General features: G+C 36.8%; 1 protein-coding gene and 1 long non-coding RNA gene across 7 annotated transcripts in view; one reads left to right on the top strand and one right to left on the bottom strand.

Annotated features, from left to right (window-relative positions):
• FILIP1 (filamin A interacting protein 1) overlaps positions 1 to 21086 on the bottom strand; it is a 239292-nt gene that overhangs the window by 25370 nt on the left and 192836 nt on the right. The gene's annotated exons all lie outside the window — the stretch shown is intronic.
• LOC116549716 lies at positions 10907 to 18327 on the top strand. Its single transcript, XR_004268026.1, has 2 exons — positions 10907 to 11031; positions 16581 to 18327. It is a non-coding gene; the product is annotated as an uncharacterized LOC116549716 (long non-coding RNA).

Genomic DNA, 21086 nt, shown 5'->3' with positions numbered 1-21086 from the left:
TCTTTCCTTCTTTCTCTCTTCCTTCCTTCCTTCCTTCCTTCTTTCTTTCCTTCTTTCTCTCTTCCTTCCTTCCTTCCTTCCTTTCTTTATTTCTTGCTTTCTTCCTTTCTTTCTTTTTTTTTTTTGACTGGTTAGAAAACTCTTTATTAATGTGATTTTTTTTTTACATTTAATTAAATAATGGCAATTGAGATAAAAACCCAGGTAAATTAGTGGCATAGTAGTTCCATTCTGAGCTCCAAATGTGAATTTAGAATTCAATAGCTCAACTTTATATTCCCAAATGTTCTGTGATTGTTGATGGTCATACATTTGTCAAGATTCATAAAATTGCATAATTAAAATTTGTGAATTTTACTGTATGTAAAATGTAGATGGAACCTAACTAAACTAAAAAGCTTCTGCAGAGCAAAAGAAATAATCAGACTGGGCGCAGCGGCTCACGCCTGTAATCCCAGCACTTTGGAAAGCTGAGGCCAAGGCAGGTGGATCACCTAAAGTCAGGAGTTCAAGACCAGCCTGGTCAACATGGTGAAGCCCTGTCTCTACTAAAATTATAAAAATTAGCTAGGCATAGTGGTGCACACCTGTAGTGCCAGCTACTCGGGACTATAAATTATATCTCAATTAAAAAATAGAAGGCCGGGCGCGGTGGCTCAAGCCTGTAATCCCAGCACTTTGGGAGGCCGAGGCGGGTGGATCACGAGGTCAAGAGATCGAGACCATCCTGGTCAACATGGTGAAACCCCGTCTCTACTAAAAATACAAAAAAAAAATTAGCTGGGCATGGTGGTGCATGCCTGTAATCCCAGCTACTCAGGAGGCTGAGGCAGGAGAATTGCCTGAACCCAGGAGGCGGAGGTTGCGGTGAGCCAAGATCGCGCCATTGCACTCCAGCCTGGGTAACATGAGTGAAACTCCGTCTCAAAAAAAAAAAAAAAAAAAAAAGAAAAATATTTAAAACCCTGAAAGTGTTCCAAGACATCAGATAAAGGGAGAAAGATTGTAAAGCACTATTACTAGTGAGTGACTTAAAATATGATAGAAAACATAAAATTGGTTATTAATCTTAAGGCAGAAAGAGGTGGAAGCACAGGTGGGGAACATAAAGAGAAGAGAGCTGACATTTTCAGGTGGGGTTAGAGGTGATGCCAAAAAATATTTTTCTGGGGAAGTAATGTTTCAGATCCTAGACAATCTCTAGTCCTAATATTATTTCATGAGGCTCTTAAATGCCCACACTGCCAGAGCAATCAGTCCAGAAAAAGAAATAAGGGGCATGCAAACCAGTAAACAGGAAGTGACATGGTTTGATACTGTGTCCCCATCCAAATCTCATCTCGAGCGGTAATCCCCATGTGTCAAGAGAAGGACCTGGTGGGAGGTGACTGGACAGGAGTGGTTTCCCCACACTGTTCTTATAATAGTGAGGGAGTGCTCACCAGACCCAATGATTTTAAAAGTGGCAGTTTCCTCTGCACTCTCTGCTGCCTTGTGAAGAAAGTGCTTATTTCTCCTTTGCCTTCCATCATGATTGTAAGTTCCCGAGGCCTTCCCAGCCCTGCAGAATTGTTAGTCAATTAAACCTCTTTTATTTATAAATCACCCAGTCTTAAGCAGTATCTTTGTAGCGGCGTGAAAATGGACTAATACAGGAAGTCAAACTGTCACTGTTTGCCAATGATACGATCTTATACCTAGAAATCCTAAAGACTCGTTCAAAAAGCTTCTAGATCTGATGAATGAATTCAGTAAAATCTCAGTAGACAAAATCACTGTACACAAATTAGTAGCACTGCTATACACCAACAATGACCAACTGAGAATAAAATCAAGAACTCAATCCCTTTTACAACAGCTGCAAAAATAATAATAATAATAAAGTACTTAGAAACATACCTAATGAAAAAAAAAATAAAAGGAAAAAAGAAGAAAAGAAATATGCCTAACCAAGGATGTAAAAGATCTCTACAAGGAAAACTACCAAACACTGCTGAAATAGATCATAGATGATAGAAACAAACAGAAGCACGCCCCATGCTCAGGGATGGATAGAATCAATATTGTGAAAATGACTATACTGCCAAAGGCAATCTACAGATTAAATGCAATTCCCATCAAAGTACCATCATCATTCTTCACAGAACTAGAAAAAACAATCCTAAAATTTATATGGACTCAAAAAAGAGCACACATAACCAAAGCAAGACTAAGCAAAAACAACAAATCTAGAGGCATCACATTACATGACCTCAAACTATGCTAGAAGACCGTATTCACCAAAACAGCATGGTACAGGTATAAAATTAAGCATGTAGACCAATAGAACAGAATAGAGAACCTAGAAATAAAGCCAAGTACTTACAGCCAACTGATCTTCAACAAGGTGAACAAAAACATAAAGTGGGGAAAGGACACCCTATTCAACAAATGGTGCTGGGATAATTGGCCACATGTAGAAGAATGAAATTGGATCCTCATCTCACCTTATATCAAAATCAACTCAGGGTGGATCAAAGACTTAAATTTAAGACCTGAAAACCTTATACAAAAATCAACTCAAGATTGATCAAAGACTTAAATTTAAGACCTGAAACCATAAAAAACTCTAGAAGACAACATCAGAAAAACTTTTCTAGACATTGGCTTAGACAAAGAGTTTATGACCAAGAACCCAAAAGCAAATGCAACAAAACCAAAAATAAATAAATGAAACACAACTAAACTAAAAAGCGTCTGCACAGCAAAAGAAATAATCAGACTGTTTGTGGCAGCTCATGCCTGTAATCCCAGCACTTTGGAAGGCTGAGGCCAAGGCAGCTGAATAACCTGAAGTCTGGGGTCCAAGACGAGTCTAGGCAACATGGTGAAACCCTATCTCTACTAAAAATATAAAAATTAGCTGGGAGTGGTGGCACACACCTGTAGTCCCAGCTACTAGCGAGGCTGAGGCAAGAGAATTTCTTGAACCCAAGAGGCAGAGATTGCAGTGAGCCAAGATTGTGCCACTACACTCCAGCCTGGGTGACAGAGCAAGACTCTGTCTTAAAAAAAAAAAAAAAAGGAAATAGCAGAGTAAACAGTCAACAAAGTAGGAGAAAAAGTTTGCAAACTATGCATCTGACAAAGGACTAATATCCAGAATTTATAAGAAACTTAAATCTACAAGAAAAAACAAATAATCCCTTCAAAAAGTGGGCAAAGGATGTGTATAGACAATTCTCAAAAGAAGATATACAAATAGCCAACAAACGTTTGGAAAAAATGTTCAATATCACTAATTATCAGGAAAATGAAAATCAAAACCACATGAGATACCATCTTATTCCTGCAATAATTATCATAATTTAAAAATTAAAAAAAAAAATAGCCAGGCATGGTGGCTCAAGCCTGTAATCCCAGCACTTTGGGAGGCCGAGGCGGGTGGATCACGAGGTCAAGAGATCGAGACCATCCTGGTCAACATGGTGAAACCCCGTCTCTACTAAAAATACAAAACATTAGCTGGGCATGGTGGCGCGGGCCTGTAATCCCAGCTACTCAGGAGGCTGAGGCAGGAGAATTGCATGAACCCAGGAGGCGGAGGCTGTGGTGAGCCGAGATCGCGCCATTGCACTCCAGCCTGGGTAACAAGAATGAAACTCCGTCTCAAAAAAACAAACAAACAAACAAAAAATTTAAAAAAATAAATGTTGGCATGTTTGTGGTGAAAAGGAAACACACCCATGTGTAAACACTTTTTTACACTGCTGGTGGGAATGTAAACTAGTGCAACCACTATGGAAAACAGTATGAAGATTCCTTAAAGAACTAAAAGTAGAACTACCATTTGATCTAGCAATTCCAGTATTGGGTATCTACCTAGAGGAAAAGAAGTCATTATATGAAAAAGACACTCACACACGCATGTTTTTATCAGTGTAACATGCAACTGCAAAAATACGAAACCAGCCTAAATGCCCATCAACTGAGTGAATAAAGAAAAACGGTATATATATACATATATATACACATACATGTATATGTATATACACACATATATATACATGTGTGTGTGTATATATATACACCTCACACACACATCTTGAAATACTATTCATCCATAAAAAGGAACAAAATAATGGCATTCGCAGCAACCTGGATGGAGTTGGGGACCATTATTCTAAGTGAAATAACTCAGGAATAGAAAACCAAATATCATATGTTCTCACTTATAAGTGAGAGTTAAACTATGAGGATGCAAAGACATAAGAATGATATAATGGACTTTGGGGACTCAGGGAAATGGGGTAGCGGGGAGAAAGATAAAAGATTATAACGTCGTGTTCAGTGTACACTGCTCGGTGATGAGTGCAACAAAATCTCCGAAATCACCACTAAAGAACTTATCCCTGAACCAGAAACCATCTGTTCCCCAAAAACTATTGAAATACGATAAAGTTTAAATAAAGCCTACCTAATTCCAATATTTGCTAATATGTAATTTTAAAAATATGAAATAAAAGGAAAGTCTCCAAGGTAATGCAAGAGCTTTATTATTTCATTTAATTTTCATTCCCTTTGAGCAAGGAAATACTGTACTATTTTATAAATAAGGTAAATTATTATTTAACTTAATTAAGAGATCATGACTAAGAAGAGGCAGGTTGGGATTCCGAAGCAGATTTATTTGCACAAACATTGTGCTTTAATAACAATACTGTTGCTCAAATGGATATTCCCTGCACAGCTCAAGTTTACAAGACTCTGTTTAGGTTAACTTCATCTTGCTTGATTCAGTTTATCTTAGAATTGTCAAGATACCCCTTGGACTCTATTTTGTCACCCAGAATATCAGCTTATACCTAGCATTGTGTCAATGGCAAGATGACCCCAATTATTAATTAATAGACAGGTCAATGCACACAGCCTTTCAAAGCACTCCAGATCTCCCTCCTGCTGATATCAATCCATTCAGTAGCGTGGACACTGTCATTCAATTAGCTATGAGCTCACTGAGCTGTTGTTAATTCTTTATCTCTTCTGAGCTTCCAGTCTTCCCCATGAACCTGTTCTAACCACATCTTCCTCAAATCAGTCACCTACAACCACTTCTTTCAGATGCTTAGGACTGAAATTTAGAGTCAATCTTGAGTCACATCCCTACATTCAATTCTTCAGCAAATCTTGTCAATTACTTTCAAAATATATTCTGAATTCAATTACTTCTCACTTCCTCCATTGCTATCCCCTTGGCCCAAGCCACCATCATCTCTTATCTGGGTTATTGCAAGAGCTACCTAATCTGACTCCCAGCTTCCACTCTTTTCTACTCACAGTCAGTTGTCTTCCCAGAAGCTGGAATGATCCTAAAAGAGGGTAAATCAGACATGTCACTATGCTTATAAAAGGAAGGAGAAACAGGAAACTGAACACAGGAAACATATAGGGCAGGATCAGTATTTTAAGGTTTTTGTGTGTATGTGAATATATGTATAAATTATATATGTTATATATATGTTTTATATATAATATATATAATTAAAAAGACAAGTCAATGCACAGAATCTTTCAAAAGAGTCTCCAGATCTCCCTCATATATATATATAAGAAACTAGTTTTTCCTATATAAATATTGAGATATATATTAACGTGTTTCTTCTTAATTTAAAACTCTTTGTTTTTCCTTATCCTTTTTCTTATTTATTTATTTATTTTTTAGAGATGGGGTTTCACCATGTTGGTCAGGCTGGTCTGGAAATCTTGACCTCGGGTGATCCACCCACCTCGGCCTCCCAAAGTGCTGGGATTATAGGCGTGAGCTACCTCACCCAGCCTGTTTTTCCTTATTCTTTCTTAATAAATAAAAAAATGAAAACATGCCACTATGGATAAATAAAGGTAACTATAGAGTACCACCATTTTTAAATAATGGATGTAGGTAATGCTTATCAGTGTTTCTCAAAAAGAGAGACAGCCAGACATTGTATACAAACCTCTACCCAAGAAAGATTCTTTTAACAAAAAAACCTGAACCTGAATCAAATCAAGCTCCTATAACTACTAATTACTAGTTTAAAGGAAAGATAGGAGCAAGAAACTGCTAAATGACCTCATGATGATGCAATCAGAAAAATCCAAAATGTGGACAACTATATAGGATAAACAAGCTTCAATCAATAAATTGCAAGATGAAATAGGAGCAGAAAGGGGACGCTATGGATTTTTTACAAATTTAGAAGACATATCAACCAATTGTAACCTTTTGGATTCTTATTCAAACTACTTTTTTAAATGCGATAATTGGAAAAATTATATTATTGAGAAATAATTATTAAATTTTAGGTGAGATAATGGATTATGGCAAGAGTCATTTATTTTTTAAGAGTCCTTATTTTTTAGAAGTACATAGTGAAATATTTGAAATTATATATCTGAAATTTGTATCAAAATAATTCAGGGGAGTGAAAATAGAGGAAACCACTCTGGTCATAAGTTAATTAATTGTCAAAGATTAGTGATGGCTACATGGGTGTTCATTATACTATTCTCTTTACTCTTGTAGATGTTTGAAATTTTCTGTAACAATATTTTTGCTTGTTTGTTTGTTCTGAGATGGAGTCTCACTCTGTCACCCAGGCTGGAGTGCAGTGACATGATCTCTTGGCTCACTGCAACCTCAGTCTCTCGGGTTTAAGTGAGTCTTCTGCCTCAGCTTCCCGAGTAGCTAGGATTACAGGCATGCATCACCATGCCCAGCTAATTTTTGTATTTTTAGTAGAGATGGGGTTCACATGTTTGCCAGGCTGCTCTCGAACTCCTGGCCTCAAGTGACCCACCCGCCTCAGCCTCCCAAAGTGCTGGGATTACAGGCATGAGCCACCACGCCCAGCTGATAATGTTTTTTTAAAAATCTCCTTTGTAATCTTTAGCTCCCACCGTCTCACCTCCAGTCTCACCTCCTTCAGTCTTTGTTTGTATTTTTACTTTCCTTACAGTGCCATGGAACTTTCATATTTGTCTGTGAATATGGGTGATTGTCTTATTCCTTTCTACGTTTATATAGTTTGTTAGAGACTTTCACTTTCCTTCCTTACTGGAACCCATTTGATACTTAGTCAAACTTATGCTAGAGAAAGTATTCTCACTCTGTCATATTCCACAGATACTTGTTAATTTATCTTTGTTCTTATTGTCTAAGGACAAACTGGGAGAAGGAAATGGGAAGTGAGAATTTTTTTAAAGCTTATCCTGATTATTCATTCTTGTGATAACCACCATCCTTGGAATCCATGCTCCTAAATATTTAAGGGCACATCTGCCTATATTCATTCTTACTTTTCTTTCTTGAAAAGAAAGTGGTGTAAGATTTCAGGGGTCCTTTTGCCCAACATTCTTGACACTCCCACCCTTTCAATCACATTTCCAAATTTGTCAGCATTAGCTCCAGAGCATCAATTGTCTCTTTGATTCCTTAAGACATTGTCACTTGTCCCCATCTTAATCCATCAGACCCTGTTTTGCAACACAAATGTCACCTAAAAGTCATCCTAAGCTTGTTTCTTAGCCAGACCATGTTAATTTCCTTCTCAGAACACTATTTTTGCTTTTCTTCATCTCTCCCCTTGTGTATGCCTCTCTGTCTTCCAAGACAGAGGGCAGGTTAAAACCCAAAAGGGCATGATAGTAATTAAAGATGAATGAACCTCAAAAGAGTCAAGCTTGCATGTAGTTTGAAGTCTTTAGTCACAATGCATTTTTTCCCAACTAGAGTATAGTACAGAGCTAAGCACCTTGTTAACATAATAGCGCATGGTTTTACCAAATAACTCAGAGCATTACTTTTAAATTTTTAACTTTAATTTTTGTGGGTACATAGTAGGTATTTATACTTATGAGGTACATGGGATATTTTGATACAGTTATACAATGTATAGTAATCACCTCAGGATACATGAGGTATCCATGATCTCAAGCATATTCCTTGTGTTACAAATGATCTAATTGTAGAATGTTACTTCTGAATAAATTACCTCAGTTCTGCAAGATGGTGATTATTACTGTAGCTACACAGAATTTATCTAATGCCCCTAATATACTGTGCAGGCCTGGGATGAGAGAGAAGTAGATAAGGGTTTGTTTGTACAACTGCAAAGTCAGAGCCTGTCTTCATTTGAAATTTTGATGTTTTCTTCATCATGGATTTTTGCATTAATTTTGATACGTTTTAAAATAGTGCATTAAAATATAGTATATCTTGATTACTGGGTTTTTTGGCATCCCCTTAAATTTCGCACCCAAGGCAAGAGAGCCTCACTTTCCTCACCCTGATTCCAGCTCTGATTTCTGAGTGCTAGAGAATCATTTTTTATAAAGAAATGGTGAATCCTTCCCAATAGGACAAAAGCTTTTGAGCTTTGTTTTTGCTTTCTATTTCTTAGCAGTGAAGATGAGTTTACAAAAGCCCTCATACGCTTTCTTCTCTTCTTGTCTTTTAAAGACCAGCAATGTTTTGGAGCATGTGATCTCAAACTTTCTGACCCTAGTCAAGTGCAGTGGGACAGAAGGCCTATTTCACATAGTCCCACTATAAAAAAGAAGTTGATGATAAAAAATTGAAAGAGAAGAGAAAAAATCAGTAAACCTGTTGCTAGCAGCTTTTGTGAACTGCTTTTGCTTCATAAGAGAAGATCCTGTAGTTATATTTACGATTTTATGCTATCAAATTATTATATATCCTATAAATTTTTTAAAAATCAAGTAATTTAATTACATTTACTTTGCTAGTATAATTGAAGTAATTTAAATAGCATACACACAAAACTGAGGTAAATTATCATAAATGAAGTTTTATTGTTCATCAGATTTTCAGGCCTATGTATAATTCTGCTCTGGAATAGACATGTTGATGATGGGCCTTGGAACTAGTTGTTCAAAATTATGAACTAAGGATCTGCATTATGGCCTCTCTTAGGTTAATCCAACAACCACAACAAACTAAACTGATTGTGAAGTTTAATCAATAGTAATTTACCTTTAAAATGCATAGATGGCAACAACTGAAAACCATGAGAAGTTCATGACTGACAACAAATTATACGTCTCGGAGATGATTACGTTTCCTACTACCAGGTAAGCAGAAACTCAGTAGGTATTTGCAAACTGGGTGGCAGCTAGACTCTATTGTAAAATACTGATTTAGTCTTCAAGAAAATCTGGCAACATGCTAATTTAAATTTATAAATGCTATATATATATTGTAAAATAAATTGCTTAATATATAAGTAATAAATACCACTTAGTCATAATAAAAATTAGTCTAGGGAATTGTTAGTTGTTTGTCCCATATTTGAGAATCACTGAGAAGGAACTCTCTGTATCACCCTCTAGTATGTGATCCCTGACTCATGTAGAAATATAATCATGATTCATTACTTAACTAAATAATTCAACAAAGATGGGCAGAATGTCTCCTCCCCATTGTCAGTGTATTAGGGGATAGGAATTAAAAATATATATATATATATATATATGTGTGTGTGTGTGTGTGTGTATATATATGGCAAGGCTATGTTAAATACCATTTATGCTTTAAATATAGGCTACTTGGGGACACCCAAGGATGGGGACATGGATGGAGGAAGTAGTTGTTCAGGGTTTTTGCAGTTGCCAGCTTTCCCAATACCCTTCTCCTGCTCTCAGGGGTATAACGCATATGGCATATCTGTCAGAAATGGAAAGATCTCCTTCCTCTCTCTGGAATCAATTCCATGCTGGGGCTCTATTTCAACTCCCATTCTGTCACTGGTCAGGGACCCTTGTAAACTACAACCTGTACGACTGCGATGAATTGAATGTATCTTCTCACATTCCAAAATTTGTATATTAAAACCCTAATCCTCAATGTGATGGTATTAGGAGGTGTAGCATTTGAAGAGTGATTCGGTCAGAAGGGTGGAGCCCTCATGAATGGGATTATTCCCCTTAGAAAAGGGATCCCAGAGAGCTCTCACATGTGGGGGTATAAGGAAAAGACAGAAGTCTGCAACGAGGGAGAGGGCCCTCACCAGAACTTGACTGTGCTGGCACCCTGATCTCGAACTCTCAGCCTCCAGAACTGTGAGAAAAAAAATTTTGTTGCTTATCAGCCACCCAGTCTATGGTACTTTGTTATAGTAGCCTGAACGAACCAAGACAGCAGTTCACAGTAGGCTCATGGGCTTGTCTTTCTCAACCTTCAGGTTTTTGCTCTTATGTCCTCTTTGGGGGGACATAAGAGAGGACATAAGAACAGAAACCTGAAGATTGAGGCAATATGCCTTTTGTTGTGTTTTCCTATTTTCTTTTTTTTTTTTGAGACGGAGTTTCGCTCTTGTTACCCAGGCTGGAGTGCAATGGCACGATCTCGGCTCACCGCAACCTCCGCCTCCTGGGTTCAGGCAATTCTCCTGCCTCAGCCTCCTGAGTAGCTGGGATTACAGGCACGCACCACCATGCCCAGCTAATTTTTTGTATTTTTAGTAGAGACGGGGTTTCACCATGTTGACCAGGATGGTCTCGATCTCTTGACCTCGTGATCCACCCGCCTCGGCCTCCCAAAGTGCTGGGATTACAGGCTTGAGCCACCGCGCCCGGCCGTGTTTTCCTATTTTCTATGTTGTTCAAAGTACTTTTCAAATACCCGCTAGATTGGTTAGATGAAATATTTTTAAAACAAGAAAAAGCAGGTACTGTTCTTTTTGATAATGTGTATAAAGAATCAGCCAGGTGAATGAATTTACCTAACAATTTTCACTAGGAACAGAAAAAGCCATGAACCATACAAGTTTGTCACTTTAATGTGTGACCTTGGGCTCTCGCTTCCAGGTGGCCCCTTCAGTTCTCTCCCCAACTCCAAGAGGACTTCGTATCTCATTTTTAAATGACACTTAATTATGGGATGCTGTATTTAGGAAAGATGTATTGCCATAGGAAATTCTCTCCCTCAGAAAATAAGTTAAATGGAGGGATTCTCTTGGGGAAGCCAGAGAGCAGGGAGGATATTAGAAGCAGGTAGGCTTTTCAGTCCCTGAATTCACAGTCCCTCCACATCTACTATAACCCTTTACGTAACCACCCCAACCTTAGCCCATGAGGCTCTCCCATGTGTGAGGGTCTCCTCCCACAGGTACACCTCCCACAGTGTGAGGAGCCTTTCCCCCATGGGATGCACTGTGGTCACACAGAACATAATGGGAGATGCTGGCAGCATGAATTAGGTTTTCTGAGACTAATCAAACAAGTTGAAGACTTTATGGTACCATAAAGGTACCATACACCTCATTTTACTCCACACATAATGTTTATACACTGCTGGGCAAAAGTCATGGTTTTAAGCCTATACCATATGGGAGCTCACAACATAAAAACATTTTATTGTAAAGCTTTTAATTAAGACACTATTAATCTAATTTGTCTCTTGGGTAGATCCATTTTCACAAATAAGATTTGTTTAAAATAACATAGACATAACTTATGTATACATTTAAGTATATAAATCACTTATTGGTGTATTTTCATTTATTTATCCAGAAAAGTAAACCTCTCCCTTTTTAAAATGGCAGTTGAATTTATTGCCATTACATTTAAAGGTCTTTTTAAAAGTTTTAAATATAAGTTATGTAAAATTTTGCTAAATTAAAAAAATTATTATATTAACATTTATTTAACAATTATCTCACCCAGTTTTGAAACAACTTTAAAGCTAATTCAAAAAATAAAATGGCGAAACAATAAACCAAACTCCAAAATCCCAGACTTAATTTTGTATTGATCTCGACTACTGTTAATCTAGAAAAAAAAATAAGTGTGAGCATCCTTCTGTTGTGGAAAGGATACTTAATTTTACAAGTACAGAAGTTCATCCAGTCACATGGAATTAAGAATGCAGGAGGATCAAGGAACCCAAGATTTTCATCATAGTTGAACTCAAGATATTCATCACTTTAAACACAGAGACAAAACAGTATTAACAACCAATGTTACACAAATTAAATCTACACAAATGAAAACCATACCATCTGCCCTTATTTCAAATTTCTATAAAACGGGTCATGTGAATCTAAATCACGCTAAAAAATTTAGTTTTGGCCAAATGAAGTTCTTTTGTGAAAGACTCACAGATCTTTCAGCCCTACTGAGCACTAAATCAAGCTATTTATTTTTATACACTCTGCTGAACTTAGACAATGTTTTTTGGCATTTTGAAAAATTACTGAAGTTCAACTTTTTACACAATTGTTTAACATAATCCAAACTTTAATCTAATTCCCACTTTGAAATCAAGCCTCCTATTTACTTTATTATTCTGTTATCACTGCCACACTGAGTGTTTCAGAACAAACACGGCTTTCTTTGGATCACTATGCATTCGACTTCATTGCCAACTTTTACAAGCCTTTTCCACACATGCAAAGAGGGAGCTGCAGAAAATCCACACAACAACAATAACAACAAACCTTTGGAAAGAATATTTTACTTGAAATTAGTTGCTTGCTCATCAAGAAATCATACATTAGAAGATACTTTTACAGTATATAGAAAGGCTGCCTGTTAAAAGCCTTCAGAACACATTAGTAGGGCTGATGGTAGTAAGACAAGAGATTTTTCAGTTCTGGTACAAACCTCCCAAGGTTTCTATAGGATGAGATTACTTCCCCCACCATAGAAAACCAGGAACACTCTTCATACCACAATAAGGTGCATCTTGGCCAATTCCAATCAAGGACTCTGAGGCATCAAGGAAAGTCACAATAAGCTGGTAATTTTCAAGAGTTGTCACCATCCACCCTCAGTAAAACCTGTAGCTGCAAACTGAAAGGTTGTCGAGTTCTTACGGGCCCTTGTCAGATTAGTCAGGCTCTACAAATGTCCAAACCCAGCTTCCAAGATGCTCTTTGCAATAACACTTACAAATGAGTTTACTCGAAAGTAAGCCTATTAACAAATGAAATGCCCATGGACAAGAGTAACTAACATTGCTTAAATCAAAACAGATCTTGACTTCCTTACCTTAATACTAGGAAGCATAGTAGCTTTGTTTTTGTTTTTGTTTTTTTATAAGGGGGTACTGAAGTTTGTTCAACAGCAGCAGGCCTTGCTCAGCCCCCTACTCCACAGGGAATTAACCGTCACATTCCAGCCCTGTCATCAGAACAATGAAAGGTGAATGTTGTGCAAAACAGCTTGGGACCACTAACTGATGATGTCATTCCTCCCTTATATGGCTCATTATTGTGCAGATTTACTTTGGTCTGTGAGAAGGGGTGGAGCTGCCCAAGACTGGAAGGGAAGGCAGCTCTTAAGAAGCAAAGCAAGTGAACGGGAATTACCCCCCACGCTAATGTCAATGCATTGGGAGAGGGATACAGTTGAGGAGGAAGAATGAAATAAAGAAAAGATACGCATAAAATGTCAAATGGGCCTCACTCCTGATTTTTCAAACTAGCTAAACTCTATACAGTTCTATTCAGTACACACTGGAATTTAAATAGGGATCCCACTAGAGCCTAATCTATGATTCAGCCAACAGGAGAAAATTCATGTTTCAAACTAAAATGCCAGTTAATGTATATGGTATCTAAATAAAAAGACTGCAGTATGGGCTACAGAATGCCAAGTACACTTTATTTTAAAAAATCATTTTGTCTTCACAAAATATTTTTACTTAAATTTTTTTCCCTAAGTGTTTTTAAATGGCAAAAACTTCTGTCTGCACAATTCAGCTAAACTTAAAGAAATGTCTGTATCATCATTTATACAAAATGTTTTCAGAAGCTTCTATCACCTTCAAATCACTTGTCTCTCTTCTCTGTTTTTCTGTTTTCTTTTTTTCCCGTTGTTTCTTTCCTCCCTTCCTTCCTCGCTCCCTCCTTCCCTTCATTCCTTTCTTTCTTCTCTCCTTTCTTCCTTCTTCCTGAGAGGGTGTATGAGTGATAAATCTAGTCAAAAAGCTATTAGGTAAATTAAAAATTCCAGTATAATTTTTTTCTAACCCTTATGCATAGAAATGTATGTCATTTATATTATGAAATTTCAATTACAGAATAAAAGCATCATACCAGATAAGTAAGTCAAATTAACTTTAAGGTTAATAGAAATAAATGTTTGCAGAGCCTTTTTAAGTCTTCAGATATCCTTTATACTACATAAGTATAAGCCATTATGTTAATGGCGTAGAAAATAATATGAAAAAAAAAAAATTAAAGATCATTGTTTTTTTTCTTTTTTTTTTTTTTTTTTGAGACGGAGTTTCACTCTTGTTACCCAAGCTGGAGTGCAATGGCGCAATCTCGGCTCACCGCAACCTCCGCCTCCTGGGTTCAGGCAATTCTCTTGCCTCAACCTCCTCAGTAGCTGGGATTACAGGCAGGCACCACCATGTCCAGCTAATGTTTTCGTATTTTTAGTAGAGACGGGGTTTCACCATGTTGACCAGGATGGTCTCGATCTCTTGACTTCATGATCCACCCACCTCGGCCTCCCAAAGTGCTGGGATTACAGGCTTGAGCCACCGCGCCCGGCCTAAGATCATTGTTTTCTTACATCCCTAATGTTCAGTCATGCCCTTTTCTTTAAGAATGTGTCTAACTTCTTAGCCTGAACTGAATATAATAATTACTGTATATTTCAAGGTTGTAGTACTAAATAAATGTGTTTTCATTACAGAGTTATAATCAAATAATGTAGCTTTCTGTAAAAGTTACATAAGCAACGTTTATTGTTAAGGTAAAATTGCAGATACTAACCAATTAGTTGTTGTTTTGTTTTTTGTTGTTGTTTTGTTTTTTAGCTATTTTTTAATATGGATAGGAAACTGACACTGAAGAAGAAAACCAACTATTGCCACTTCCTGGCAAGGTTGCACTAGTGTTGGGGGAAGAGGCGTTTGGCAATTGATTGATAGACTTAATCTGTGCTTGGCAACTACTTTGAGGATAACCAAAGGGTATATTTTATAACTCTGTGGCTTCAGTTAATTCAGCTGTATACTAGGGACATGGATTTTAACTTACAAGGTTGTTATGAAAATTTCATAAAATAATATAAGTCAAGGCCACAGAATCTGATGCATAGTGGGCCCACAATAAATAATGTTTATGCACAGTTTAATTTTAATGATGGTAGGCACTTTTTAAAAATATAAATTTGTGGCTGGGCGTGGTGGCTCATGCCTATAATCCCAGCGCTTTGGGTGGCTGAGGCGGGTGGATCACAAGGTCAGGAGTTCCAGACCAGCCTCGTCAAGATGTGAAACCCCGTCTCTAATAAAAATACAAAAAAAATTAGCCAGGCTTGGTAGCAGGTGCCTGTAATCCCAGCTACTCAAGAGGCTGAGAAGGAGAATTGCTTGAATCCAGGAGGTGGAGTTTGCAGTGAGCCAAGGTTGCACCCCTGCACTCCAGCCTGGGCAACAGAGGGAGACTCTGTCTCAAAAAAAAAAAAATATATATATATATATACACACACACACACACACACACACACATTTGTGGTCTATTTTTGACAGACAACATAAACTCATGTGAAAAAAAAAGGAAATCAAGTAGTCAGCACTGATTATATAGTCAAGTGGCATCTTGCACTCAGTTTGCTTCTGGTGATTAAAACTTGAATTGTAGTCCTGGGAAGGCATTGCCTATGTTCAAACCATATTAAATCAATATTTACAGACAAATGATAATAGCAAGGGGAAATGTTTTATTACCTTTAAAAAACCTTTTTAAGAACTACAATAAACATCAATCACAGACAGGTTTTTTCCCCCTCCCTGTTTAATGTCACTAAATAGCTACATTCAAAATTAATTTAAAACTTCACTATTAATGCTCACCCAAAATGGTTATATTTAGTATAATTAATTAACACCCCCTTGGCTAAATAACATTGTTTATTAGAAGCCTCTTGGAACCCAGAGATGTTTAAATGGTGATATAACCCTCCTTAGAGTCACAGTAGTAAGAAACGTCCCACTATTAGCTTCTAAAGGGCAGTATTCTTTCTGTGTCTTTCTGTTTTCAGTAAGTATCTTGTATTCACTCATTCAACAAATACTTAATTGGTTCCCCACCAAGGACCAGGCATTGTCTTAGACACTGGTGCCTAATTTTTTCCTGTGAATCATATACAACCTTTCCTCAACTCCTTAGCACATATTAACTGAAATGTATACTCCAATGTAATACAGTGCATGTGGAAAGCATTATTGTGATTATAGGTCCCTAAGTCCACTTTGTGTGGGAATCTTCTAAAAACAATTATAACTTTTTAAAGCACTGGATCCTAGAGACAGAGTATCTAGGCTCCAATCATCCTTTAAGCATCTGGTTGCCATTAAGCATCATGACCTGACCAAGTGACTCTTTAAAACAGGTCTTCCTTCAGTTGCTTCTTTTTCAAATTGATAAGGAAAAGAGATGTAAAGAGGACATGATTTCTGAATTATGAAAAAGATCTAGTTTAGTATATGGCAAGTTGGAAGTTTCTCAATATGTGGACAATCGTTGGGCTTGCCAATGCAATGTGCTTTCATCTCATGAAACTTTTTTGTTTGTTTTTTGCAGCAGATCAGGGTATGCTCCTGAACTTCAAGAAGTGGATGCACTGCAGGGCTGGAGTGAGCAGGCGGAAGAAGAACATCATAGGATAGACCAGAAGGACTGCACTTGCCTTCCTTAGCTGGGGCAGAGGTGCATTCTTCCAGGATTCCATCTTGGAAGCTTGGGAATGTGTATCAAGTCTGGGCAATAGTTCTTCCTACAGTTATGCCTTCTTCCTTGGGAGTAACATAACCCAAAGCTTATAGTATGCTACAGATTCCAGGAGAAGTGAGAAAAGTCTGAGAGCACTGGAAAGCTGAGTAAGTCAGAAAGTACTGGAGGCAGGAATGGTAGTATAGATAAAAACACTTTCCTGATCAGAATACAGAATTTTTACAGAAGTTGTTGTGTATTATTTTGTCATATTGTACTAAATAATAAAGACTATGTAGACTAGAGCATTCCTCCCCTCTAAGAGCACACTGGATGTGGTACAGTCATAGTCCATCATTTCCTGTTTCCTTCATACTTCAGGTCAAATGATTATACTTCCTTAAGCATTTAAGAATAAAATAAATAAAAAAAAACTCTCAGTGACCTCTTATATGATATTAGGAGCTATGCAGAAAATATTTTTTTAAGTCCTTAAGGCACAGCATTTCTGAACTTAAGGGGAATGAGTTAAGACTAAGTAAAGTTGATCTCTTGTTTGCAGTTAAAGCTCACATTCAGCCCCTGAATAATATTTGAATAGTTTCTTGGCTAAGAGTTGACATCTAAGAGCCGAACATGTTATGCGTTGAGAATGAAAGATCCAAGCTTTGATTAATCTTTTCTGTTCAAACTTTTCACCACCATGAAGCACTTTCCAAACACAAGCGTTCTTGGAAAAAGAGTGCACACACAGTCAAAAGAGCCAGAGAAGAGCAACCTCCAAACATTGAAAACATCCCCTTCCCAAGTTTCAACCACCTTTCTGGAGTCCAAGATTTGTAATGCTAATCTGACTACCTTCTTCCACTCTAGAAAAAAAGTAAAAGTAAGAATATAAAAACAATGTACTTATTAACCGTCGTTATATAAGACAACACATTTCTCTAGCACTTTCCTTTCTTAACTTTTTCTTGATATATAAGTTTATACAAAAACAATATTTACTTGTTATTTATTGTAATGACAAATGGCTGCCAATTTAGAGTAGAATTCCCAGAGGTTTTTATTCCAGAAGAATAATCTCACCTAACACTTTTCCATACCTGACTTTGTCCATGAGGCTGAAACAAGCCATCAGATCAATTAAAAACTCAATCCAACTAGTTTGGAATGCGGGGAACAAAAACTCTCCTCAGTTGTTGGAAATGTTAGCTTTTAATACAGTTGCTTCTATAACTTGGATTAATTAATTTTCTCTGGAATTCATACATCTCACTGATGCTCCAGTTCATGAAAAAAACTCCATAGGAGATTTCAGTTTTGCATTTCTGACATAAAGAACGTGTATTAAAGTTAGAATTGATCTATAGTTGTTCATTACAGTTGCCTGGATAGCAAATGACAATTTCAATGTATTGATAGATGTGAAAGCATTTTTAAATCTGTTACTACAAAGCACTAGTTATTTACTGTCTAAATGTTTGTCACTTGGATAGACTCTGAGGCTGTAACTATTGATGAAAAACTTGTCTGTTAAAGTGCCATTCTAACTGGACTGTTTATTATTTCCTAATGATTTTCATTGTGTGTTTCTTAAAACATCACTTCTGCTCTGGTTCCTGAGGACTCTATGATTAATTAATGCTTATTTTTCCCTCTGAAAAATAGGCATGAATTTTCATCTATATACATAAGCTGAATCATTCACAATCTACTTTCATCCAGAAATCACAGGGTAAATCGATGCTAGACTTTCAAATTAAGTGAATTTGTATCGGGACTTCGCTAAATAACACACAGCAACTTCTGTAAAAAAAAAAATATATATATGCCTTTAAATCCTTCAGTTTGGTAGACTATTAGACACGTCTCTTCACATTCACTTTTTTTTTCTCATTTAAAGCAATTTATTATTTTATGCAGCTGTTGGGAAAAGAAAATTAATATTCTGCAGATTATTCTAATACGTAAGTTTAAGCTGTGTTTAATCCTTTCAAGATATAAAGTGTGGGGAGGCTGGATGCAGTGGCTCACACCTGTAATCCCAACACTTTGGGAGGCCAAGGCAAGTGGATCACTTGAGGTCAGGAGTTCAAGACCAACCTGGCCAACATGGTGAAACCTAGTATCTACTAAAAATACAAAAATTAGCCAAGCATGTTGGTGGATGCCTGTAGTTACAGCTACTCCGGAGGTTGAGGTAGGAGAATCACTTGAACCTGGGAGGCAGAGGTTGCAGTGAGCCGAGATCACACCACTGCACTCCAGCCTGGGTGACAGAGCAAGACTCTGTCTAAAAAAGAAAAACAAAAAACAAAAAACAAAACAAAACAAAACAAAACAAAAAAACACAAAGATATAAAGTGTGTCCTGTCACTTCTTTTTATTTTTTAATATTCAAATTTCTAGAAATACAGCAATAAACTTAGGACTTCAGCAAAATAACTGCAGCGATTCTTCTTCCAAAGGATGCTTCTAGTTACCACATATTTTACCTCTAATAAAATTTTATATGGCTAAAAATCATAATATTGCTTTCTAAAATGGAAAGTAAGCCATAGTTTTCCAGTTATATATTTCACAGTTTTATTTTATTCCTCAAATATAATTTTTTATTTTATAGAATTACTCTATCCTTCGGAAATTTAAAATGTAAATACTAAATTTTCTTCTGACACAAACCACAGCTGTTATATGGATGGTTCTCCTGAATAGTAGAAACTAGATCAGGCCAGAGGGAAATACTCTCACTAACATACAATCAGTTGTTCTCCATGTTTACAAATAAAGTATAGGTGTCATACAAAAAGATGACTATAATAATGATCATTACTATGGGACTCAACTTTTGTCAACTGATTTGGAATACCATCTTTAAAATATATTACGTTTTTATATCTACTATAATCTGTCTCCAGAAATTCCATCAGCTCTGTCTGTCCATGTACCAATACCATGCCATTTTATGAATTGTAGCCTTAAAAGGAATTTTTGTTTCTGCTAGAAAACTCTGTTTCTACTTGTTTTTGGTTTCAAAATTTGACTACTTTTGCTTATGCGTTGTTTTTTTGTTTGTTTGTTTGTTTGTTTTTTGAGGTGGAGTCTCATTTTGTCGCCCAGGCTGGAGTGCAGTGTCATGATCTCGGCTCACTGCAAACTCTGCCTTCTGGGTTCAAGTGATTCTCCTACCTCAGCCTCCCTAGTAGCTGGGATTACAGACGCACACCACAACACCCACCTAATTTTCTTTCTTTTTCTTCTTCTTTTTTTTTTTTTTTTTGTAGAGACAGTGTTTTGCCATGTTAGCCAGGCTGATTTGGAAGTCCTGACCTCAAGTGATCTGTCCACCCTGGCCTCCTAAACTGCTGGGATTACAGGCTTGAGCCACAGCGCCCGGCCACTTATATGTTTTTTATATGAACTTTAGAATCCCTTCATTTAGTTTCCATGTTTAAAAAAAAAGATATTTTTAGAAATACATTAAAAATTTGATAATAATATTACATTAAATTTGTGAGTTAACATTGGGAGACTTGAGTTTGGTTTTTGTTTGTTTGTTTGTTTTTGAGACAGGGTCTCACTCTGTCACCCAGGCTGGAGTGCAGTGGCATAATCTCCGTTCACCACAAACTCTGCCTCCTGGTCTCAAGTGATCCTCCCACTTCAGCCTCCCAAGTAGCTGGGACTACATACCATAACACCTGGCTAATTTGGGGATTTTGTTTTTTTTTTTTTTTGTAACGATTGGGGTTTCACAATGTTGCCCAGGCTGAACTTGAATTCCTAGGATCTGCCTGCCTCAGACTCCCAAACTGCTGGAATTACAGGAGTGAGCCACTGTGCTTGGCCTTTGACATCTTTATGATGTTGAGTCCTCCATCCAGTCCTAGAATATGATCCTTTCCATTGGTCTCAGTCTTTTTCATGTCTCTAGGTTGAATTTAAGATATTTCTTTATGCAGATCTTTCCTATTCTTAAGTTTATTCCTAGATTTTTATATTTAATATAATTTATATATAATATAGTTTATATTATTTTGTCATTGGAAATATGAAAACTATGATTTTTGCTTATTGATTCCATGTAATTTTGTACTTTGCCACTTCACTTTATTGAAGTCTCTAATTGTTTGCAGTAGGTTTTCAGTTTTCCTGAGTCTACATTCAATTAAATACAAAAACAACTACCCTCAACCAATAGAAGAGTTTACTTGTTCTCAAAATCTCTTAGTCTGATAAACTGTAAATCATGATTTAGTGAAACTTGCATTGTTTTCCTCCAAGAGTTTAATACACAGATGCATAAAAGAAATTACCACTTTAGGTATTACATGCTATGCCTTGTGAATGGGTTTATCTCATGAACATAAAATGCTA

Source organism: Sapajus apella, unplaced genomic scaffold, assembly GCF_009761245.1.
Source record: "Sapajus apella isolate SASKATOON/1434 unplaced genomic scaffold, GSC_monkey_1.0 scaffold6, whole genome shotgun sequence".
Lineage (NCBI taxonomy): Eukaryota > Metazoa > Chordata > Mammalia > Primates > Cebidae > Sapajus > Sapajus apella.
Note: the sequence above shows the minus strand (reverse complement) of the source record. Positions and strands in the feature narration are given on the sequence as shown.